Source organism: Silurus aristotelis, assembly GCF_946808225.1.
Source record: "Silurus aristotelis genome assembly, chromosome: 6".
NCBI lineage: Eukaryota > Metazoa > Chordata > Actinopteri > Siluriformes > Siluridae > Silurus > Silurus aristotelis.
Window position 1 is genome coordinate 20,001 of NC_139579.1, and position 7,500 is coordinate 27,500.

At 39.2% G+C, this 7,500-nt stretch overlaps 1 protein-coding gene and 1 long non-coding RNA gene across 5 annotated transcripts in view; one reads left to right on the forward strand and one right to left on the reverse strand.

Annotated features, from left to right (window-relative positions):
* Window positions 1-5,498: 5,498 nt before the first annotated feature.
* LOC310727566 lies at window positions 5,499-6,100 on the forward strand. The gene is made up of 2 exons (XR_014534043.1): window positions 5,499-5,702; window positions 5,741-6,100. It is a non-coding gene; the product is annotated as an uncharacterized lncRNA (long non-coding RNA).
* Window positions 6,101-7,114: 1,014 nt separating this feature from the next.
* Window positions 7,115-7,500, reverse strand: part of tnrc6bb.1 (trinucleotide repeat containing adaptor 6Bb.1) — a 36,851-nt gene continuing 36,465 nt past the window's right edge. For all 4 annotated transcript variants that reach the window (XM_083544155.1, XM_083544153.1, XM_083544156.1 and 1 more), the window contains one exon: window positions 7,115-7,500. This exon is cut by the window's right edge. The gene's annotated coding sequence lies outside the window, so the exon portion shown is untranslated.

Below are 7,500 nucleotides of genomic sequence, written 5' to 3' on the forward strand. Positions count from 1 at the left end.
CTATGATCAGTAGCTCCTAGTTTTATAAGCTCAGCATTTGTGATCATCACAGATCCAGCATCAGCTTCTCCATGCCAGAGCCTTTAAACACTCCAGGAGGTCCAATGTCAAAACTCCACACATGTAGCGGGATCCAAATGGCACTGGTACGTCTCTAGATGGTTCGGGATGTTTGCGAGTTCAGCATCTACTTCTTCAAAGGTCCGTAATCATCACGAGGTGGGACGTGACTGGAGCTGGCCAAACCTCAGGATGCCTCGGGATGGGGAGAGAAAGAGAAGCAGTGGAGAGGAATTAGCGTAGCTGCTGTTCATGATATTAACAGCACAAGTTGATAATGTGCATGTGATCAGATGTTCTGGAGCACAAGGTTATGATGTGATGTGTGTGATGTGTGTTATGTGTAGGCTTTGCTAAAAAGATATGTTTTTAATCTACACTTAAACTGGGAGAGTGTATCTGAGCCCCGAACACTGTCAGGAAGACTATTCCAGAGTTTAGGAGCTAAATGTGAAAATGCTCTACCGCCTTTAGTGGACTTTGCTATTCTAGGAACTACTAGAAGCCCAGAGTTTTGAGATCTCAGTGAGCGTGACGGATTGTAGCGTGTTAAAAGACTGGATAGATACATGGGAGCCAAACCATTTAGTGCTTTATAAGTGAGTAGCAGTAGTTTGTAGTCTATTCGAAACTTAATAGGAAGCCAATGTAGGGACGATAAGATTGGGGTTATATGATCGTATTTTCTTGACCTTGTAAGAACTCTTGCTGCTGCATTCTGAACTAACTGAAGCTTGTTTATTAATGATGCAGGACATCCACCTAGTAATGCATTACAATAGTCTATTCTAGAGGTCATAAACGCATGGACGAGCTTCTCTGCATCAGATATAGATAACATATTTCTTAGCTTAGAAATATTTCTAAGGTGAAAGAAGGCTGTTTTTGTAACTTGATTGATGTGATTTTTAAAAGATAAGTTGCTCTAAAATAACTCCCAGGTCTTTTACCGTTGAACTAGTAGTTACAGAACAACCGTCTAAATGCAGGTTGAGATGCTGGAGCTTCTGTGTACTAGTTTTTGGGCCGATGAGCAAAATCTCCGTTTTATCAGAATTTAAAAGTAGAAAGTTATGGGTCATCCAATCTCTTATTTCCTTAACACACTCAGTTATCCAGGTTAATTGAGCTGTATCGCCTGGTTTAGATGAGATATATAGCTGAGTATCATCAGCATAACAATGGAAGCTAATTTCATGCCTTCTAATAATATTTCCTAACGGAAGCATGTATATTGTGAAGAGCAGGGGTCCTAGAACTCACCCTTGTGGCACGCCATAATTTACTTGCATTAGCCTGGATAGCTCTCCATTTAAATCTACGAAATGTTAACAATCGGACAGGTAGGATTTAAACCAGCTTAATGCCTGTCCCTGAATACCGATGTAATTCTGTAAGCGATCTAGGAGAAGATCATGATCTATAGTGTCGAACGCAGCACTAAGATCTAGTAGAACCAACAACGAGATGAAGCCTTGGTCTGAAGCTAAAAACAGGTCATTAGTGATTTTAACTAGAGAAGTTTCTGTGCTATGATGGGGCCTAAAACCTGACTGAAACTCTTCAAAGATATTGTTTTCTTGCAAGTAGGAACAGAACTGGGCAGCGACAATCTTTTCTAAAATCTTAGACATAAATGGGAGATTTGAAATTGGTCTGTAATTCGATAGCGTGTTTGGATGCAGATTAGGTTTTTTAATGAGGGGATTAATAACTGCTAACTTGAGGGATTTAGGGACGTGACCTAACGATAGTGAGGAGTTAATAATATTCAGAAGAGACTCACCAGTTGTATATAACCAGAGGAGGAAGTATCGGAGTACAAACACTTCGTTACTGTACTTCAGTAGATTTTTCTGGTATCAGTTTTTTACTCCACTATTTATTTTCCAGACAACTTTTTACTTTTACTCATTACATTTTTACACAAATATCTGTACTTTTTACTTCTTACATTTTCAAAACCGGCTCGTTACTTTAGTTTTAATTCATTGATTTGGTGAAATATATTTTTTTAATTTTCACTGCGCGCTGATTTTAGCCGAACAACTGATTTCCTGTTACTGCGCGTCTTTTTTAATCCGCTGGTGTATAAAGTCCTGACCCTCACTCACCACAGATGTAGACTAGTTTATGGAGATAAGAATCAGCAGGCAGAAGGCAGTAAGAAGTTTGGGGTTAATGTGGATGAGACAGAGGGAGTCAGTGATGAGAACATGACTGAGATCAGAGACATTCATGATCATCATCATCTTTTCTCTGCTTGTGTTCTATATGTGGATCTTCAGCCTGGATACATTCATTAGGTAACAACATTTTTAATTAGTTTTGTATTAATATATATATTTATATTTGGCTGTCAAAATTAAAATTATTTTAAACGGCACTAAATGTTATTAACACGCCATCAATTCAGCGCGCATTTCTGTTTCTACCATTTTTATATATATAAAAAAAAAATGTCAATACATAAATAAATATGAAAGAGGCGAAAAAAAACCCACCAGCAAAACATAAACTTATTCACGACGTCCCTTCTTTACTTAGATATAAAATAAATAAATAAACTCCACCGAAAAATAATTTTAATCAGTAAACTTTTGCTTTATTTTTGCACAAAGTCTTAAATCAAACACCAAATCTGCCATGTTTTACACAATTAATCCTCTAGGTGGCGTTTTATGGGTTTTTCCCTCATAATGGTTACACGAACATAAATTACTGTCTTTATTGATCGTACAGATAAAAACAATTCATCATTCAAATCTGTAAAATGTCTATGATTTTATATATATATATAAGCTTCTTGACTGGAAGAGGTACAGTTTCTCCGGTATCACCTCATTAACTGTCCGTGTGGAAACATAGCAAAGGCTTCTGCACTATCTGCACGATTGCTACTTTTTGCACTTCTGGTAGATGCCAAACTGCATTTCGTTGCTGTGAACCTGTATTGTGCAATAACAAAGATCTTTCTTTCTTTCTTTCTTTCTTTCTTTCTTTCTTTCTTTCTTTCTTTCTTTCTATCTATCTATCTATCTATCTATCTATCTATCTATCTATCTATCTATCTATCAAATATTAATATGATGTGAGGTCCAGTTAACAGCTAAAACAGGTAGAAGTAATAACTACGTTTTACTTAAGTACATGTCTGAGCCAAAACTTCTTTACTTTCACTTGAGTAAAAAGATATAATCAGTACTTCAACTTTTACCCGATTATTAAAAACATGAGTATCTGCACTTCTACTGAAGTAAAGGATGTGTTTACTTTTGCCACCTCTGTATATAACACTTCCTTCAGTAGTTTAGTGGGAATTGGATCTAACTGACATGTTGTTGATTTAGCTTTCATAATAGCATCATACAGCTCTTCCTGTCCTATACATGTAAAACAGTGTAGTTGTGGGGTTGTAAGTACGATTGTGTCGGGAGATGCTGTCAGAGGTTGAACTGCCACATTTGTTTTTCGAATGTTATCTATTTTTTCAGTGAAGAAATTCATAAAGTCTTCACTACTAAACTGTGATGGAACACATTTTTCAGATCCCTGATTTGTTGTTAATTTAGCGACTGTACTGAAAAGGAACCTGGGGTTGTTTTTGTTATTTTCTATGAGTTTGCTCAGGTGTTTAGCTCTAGCAGCTTTTAGCGCCTGTCTGTAGCTAAGCATACTGTCTTTATACGCAATTCTAAATACCTCCAATTTAGTTTTCCTCCATTTTCTCTCCAGATTACGTGTTGTTCTCTTTAGGGCATGCGTATGACTATTATACCAAGGTGCAGGTGCTTGTTCTCGAACCTTTTTTAACCGGATGGGGGCAACAGTGTCTAAAGTGCTAGTGAGGATAAGGTCTATGTTGTTCGCCATCTCATCAAGATGATCAGCAGTTATGGGTTTAATATGAAACTGAGATAAATCAGGCAGGTTATTTATGAATCTGTCCTTAGTGGTTGGAATAATAGTCCTACCAGGTCGATAACGTGGTGAAACACGGTTAATCTGCTCTACCGGTAGTGTGTACAGTAGGAGATAATGGTCTGTGATGTCATCACTCTGGGGTAAAATATCTATATCAGTGACGTCTGCTCCGTGGGATATTATTAAGTCTAGTGTGTGGTTAAAACGGTGGGTTGGTCTGGTGACGTTTTGTTTAACCCCAAAAGAGTTTAATAAATCAACAAATGATAATCCTAGGGCATCGTTTACATCATCTACATGAATATTAAAATCTCCTACAAGCAGCACAAAATTGATCAAGAGATCGGATAGAAAACAAGCAAACTCTTGAAGAAAATCATCTTTTAAGAAGTCTTTTAAGAGATCAGTGTTGAGACGCCTGAAGGACATTACTGGCTCCCTGGTGTTACCTTTTACTTTATATACAGTGCTGTGAAAAATATTTTTTTCCCAAACACACTTAAATGATTCACATGGATGTGTTGAGGGAAGACATGCAGGTAGTTGGTGTGAAAGAGGCAGATGTAGAGGACAGGGGGGTATGGAGGCGGATGATCCGCTGTGGAGACCCCACTATCGGGAGCAGCCAAAAGAAGAGGAAGAAGAAGACACTTTAATGATTCAGATCATCAAACTACTTTTAATATTACAAAGAAAGAACCCGAGTAAATACAAAATGCAGTTTTTAAATGATGATTTAAACCTGCAACAAAGCTTGTGGAGGAAGTTTGGTAAAGCATCAGTTTTCTAAAGAAATTCAAGAACAGATGAAAAAAAGGAATTGGTGTATCAGTCTGGAAAGGGTTATAAAGTCATTTCTAAAGCTTTGGGAATCCAGCGAACCACAGTGAGAGCCATTATTCACAAAATGAGAAAACTCGGAACAGTGGGGAACCTTCCCGGGAGTGGCTGAGTTACAAAAGTACTCCAAGAGCACAAAACCTCATCCAGCAGCTCATAAAAAAACCCAGAACAACATCTAAAGATCTGCAGGCCTCACTTGCTCTCAGTCAAGGGCAGTTTTCACGATTAGATAAGAAATAGACGGAGAAAAAAATGCATCCATGGACGAGTTTCAAAGTTCAAAGTCACTGTTGAATGAAAAGAACACAAATGCATCTCTAACATTTACCAAAAACATCTTGATTATCCCCAAAACTTTTGGGCAAACATTCTGTGGACTGAGTAGACAAAAGATCAATTTTTTGGAAGGCGTGTGTCCTGTGAAGTAACTCAGCAATTCATAAAAAGTAAATGATATCAGCAGTCAAACATGGTGGTGGTAGTGTGAAGGTCTGGGGCTGCTTTGTAGCTTCAAGACCTGGATGGTTTGCCATAATTGATGGAAACATGAATTCTGTGCTCTACCTGAAAATTTTGAAGGAGAATATCAGGCCACCAGTGCATGACCTCAAGCTCAAGTGCATTTGGGTTCTGCAGCAGGACAATAATCTGAAACACACCAGCAAGTCCTCTGTATGGCTCCAAAAATCTTCTAAAAAATGGAATAGCCGAAATCCAGCTTCATTTCCAGAATCCCACCGAATCTCCGAACTGTTACTGTGACATGAACTTCAGCATCATCACTATGAGAGTTAGTTTATTTAAACCAGCTACAGGCTGTAAGGGCTGTGTGTGTGTGTGTGTGTGTGTGTGTGTGTGTGTGTGTGTGTGTGTGTGTGTGTGTGTGTGTTGGGGGGGGGGGGTGTATGAGGAGAAACTATAATAATCCACACAGCAGATCAAATGCAAACTCAGTGTTTATTACACAGTGTGTGTGTGTGTGTGTGTGTGTGTGTGTGTGTGTGTGTGTGTGTGTATTATTAAATAACTTCTGTAAAAACTGCACACCGGATACACACACACACACACACACACACACACACACACACACACACACACACACACACACACACACACACACACACACACACACAGAGTCTATTAATGTGTGTAAACCAGAAAAAACCTTCCACACTCTTAAAGCACTCTTATTGCAGATTAAACACAGCTACATGTGTACACTAAACACACACACACACACACACACACACACACACACACACACACACACACACACACACACACACAGTACATAACAAATCAGCAGTGCCTAGATTAAGCAGTATATACAGTACACAACATATACTCTCTCTCTCTCACACACACACACACACACACACACACACACACACACACACACACACACACACACACACACACACACAACAAATCAGCAGTGCCTAGATTAAGCAGTATATACAGTACACAACATATACTCTCTCACACACACACACACACACACACACACACACACACACACACACACACACACACACACAACAAATCAGCAGTGCCTAGATTAAGCAGTATATACAGTACACAACATATACTCTCTCACACACACACACACACACACACACACACACACACACACACACACAACAAATCAGCAGTGCCTAGATTAAGCAGTATATACAGTACACAACATATACTCTCTCTCTCACACACACACACACACACACACACACACACAACAAATCAGCAGTGCCTAGATTAAGCAGTATATACAGTACACAACATATACTCTCTCTCTCACACACACACACACACACACACACACACACACAACAGTAAAGTGCACACATGCATATTAAACTATAATCTCAGCTCTTAATCCACTCTTTATGTCACTGTCTCACACACACACACGTGGGTGGGGATAATCAGGTGTACAGTAATGTGTATGTGCAGTGTGTATTGGTTTGGAGATGTGTGTGTGTGTGTGTGTGTGTGTGTGTGTGTGTGTGTTCACTGAGACAGGAAGTGTAACACCAGTACACTAAACTGGGAGGGGCTTAATAAACGGTTGTTAAGGTGATGAAGGAGAACGTCTTCATCACTTCTCTGTACCATATATAGCGGTACATTATAGATGTTTAAATCCTTCAGAACCTCATGTGACACAAGTGACTGACACGTTACCCATCCAGAGACTGTGGTACTGCTACAGTCAGGTCCATAAGCATGTGGACAGTGATGGAGTTTTGGTAATGGAGCTGAAATGAAGCCTGATAATGTGACTGAAGTGTAGATCTTTAATTCACTGAGTTTGTCCAATAATCCTGCAGTTTAATTCAGGAATTACAGCCATGTTTCCACGTGACCTTCACCCTCACACACACAACAGTGGAGCTAACAGTGAAGATAAGATTAATCACTGAAGACCTTCACCCAGCGTGACTTTACTCCTACAGATGCTTCACTGCAGTTAGCAGTGGTGTGGTTTTACATCTATAAAGGTGTCTGATGACTGTAGATGATGTGATGCTCCTTCTTCCTCCACAGAGTTCTTCAGGTGTGTGAAAGAGTTCACTAAAGAAATCTGTGATCATCCAGTTCAGTTGTGCTCAAAGATCTTCCAGGGGTTTTGGTGGTGTTGAGTTGTTGTTCTCCACATCGACTTCTTTTTGGACC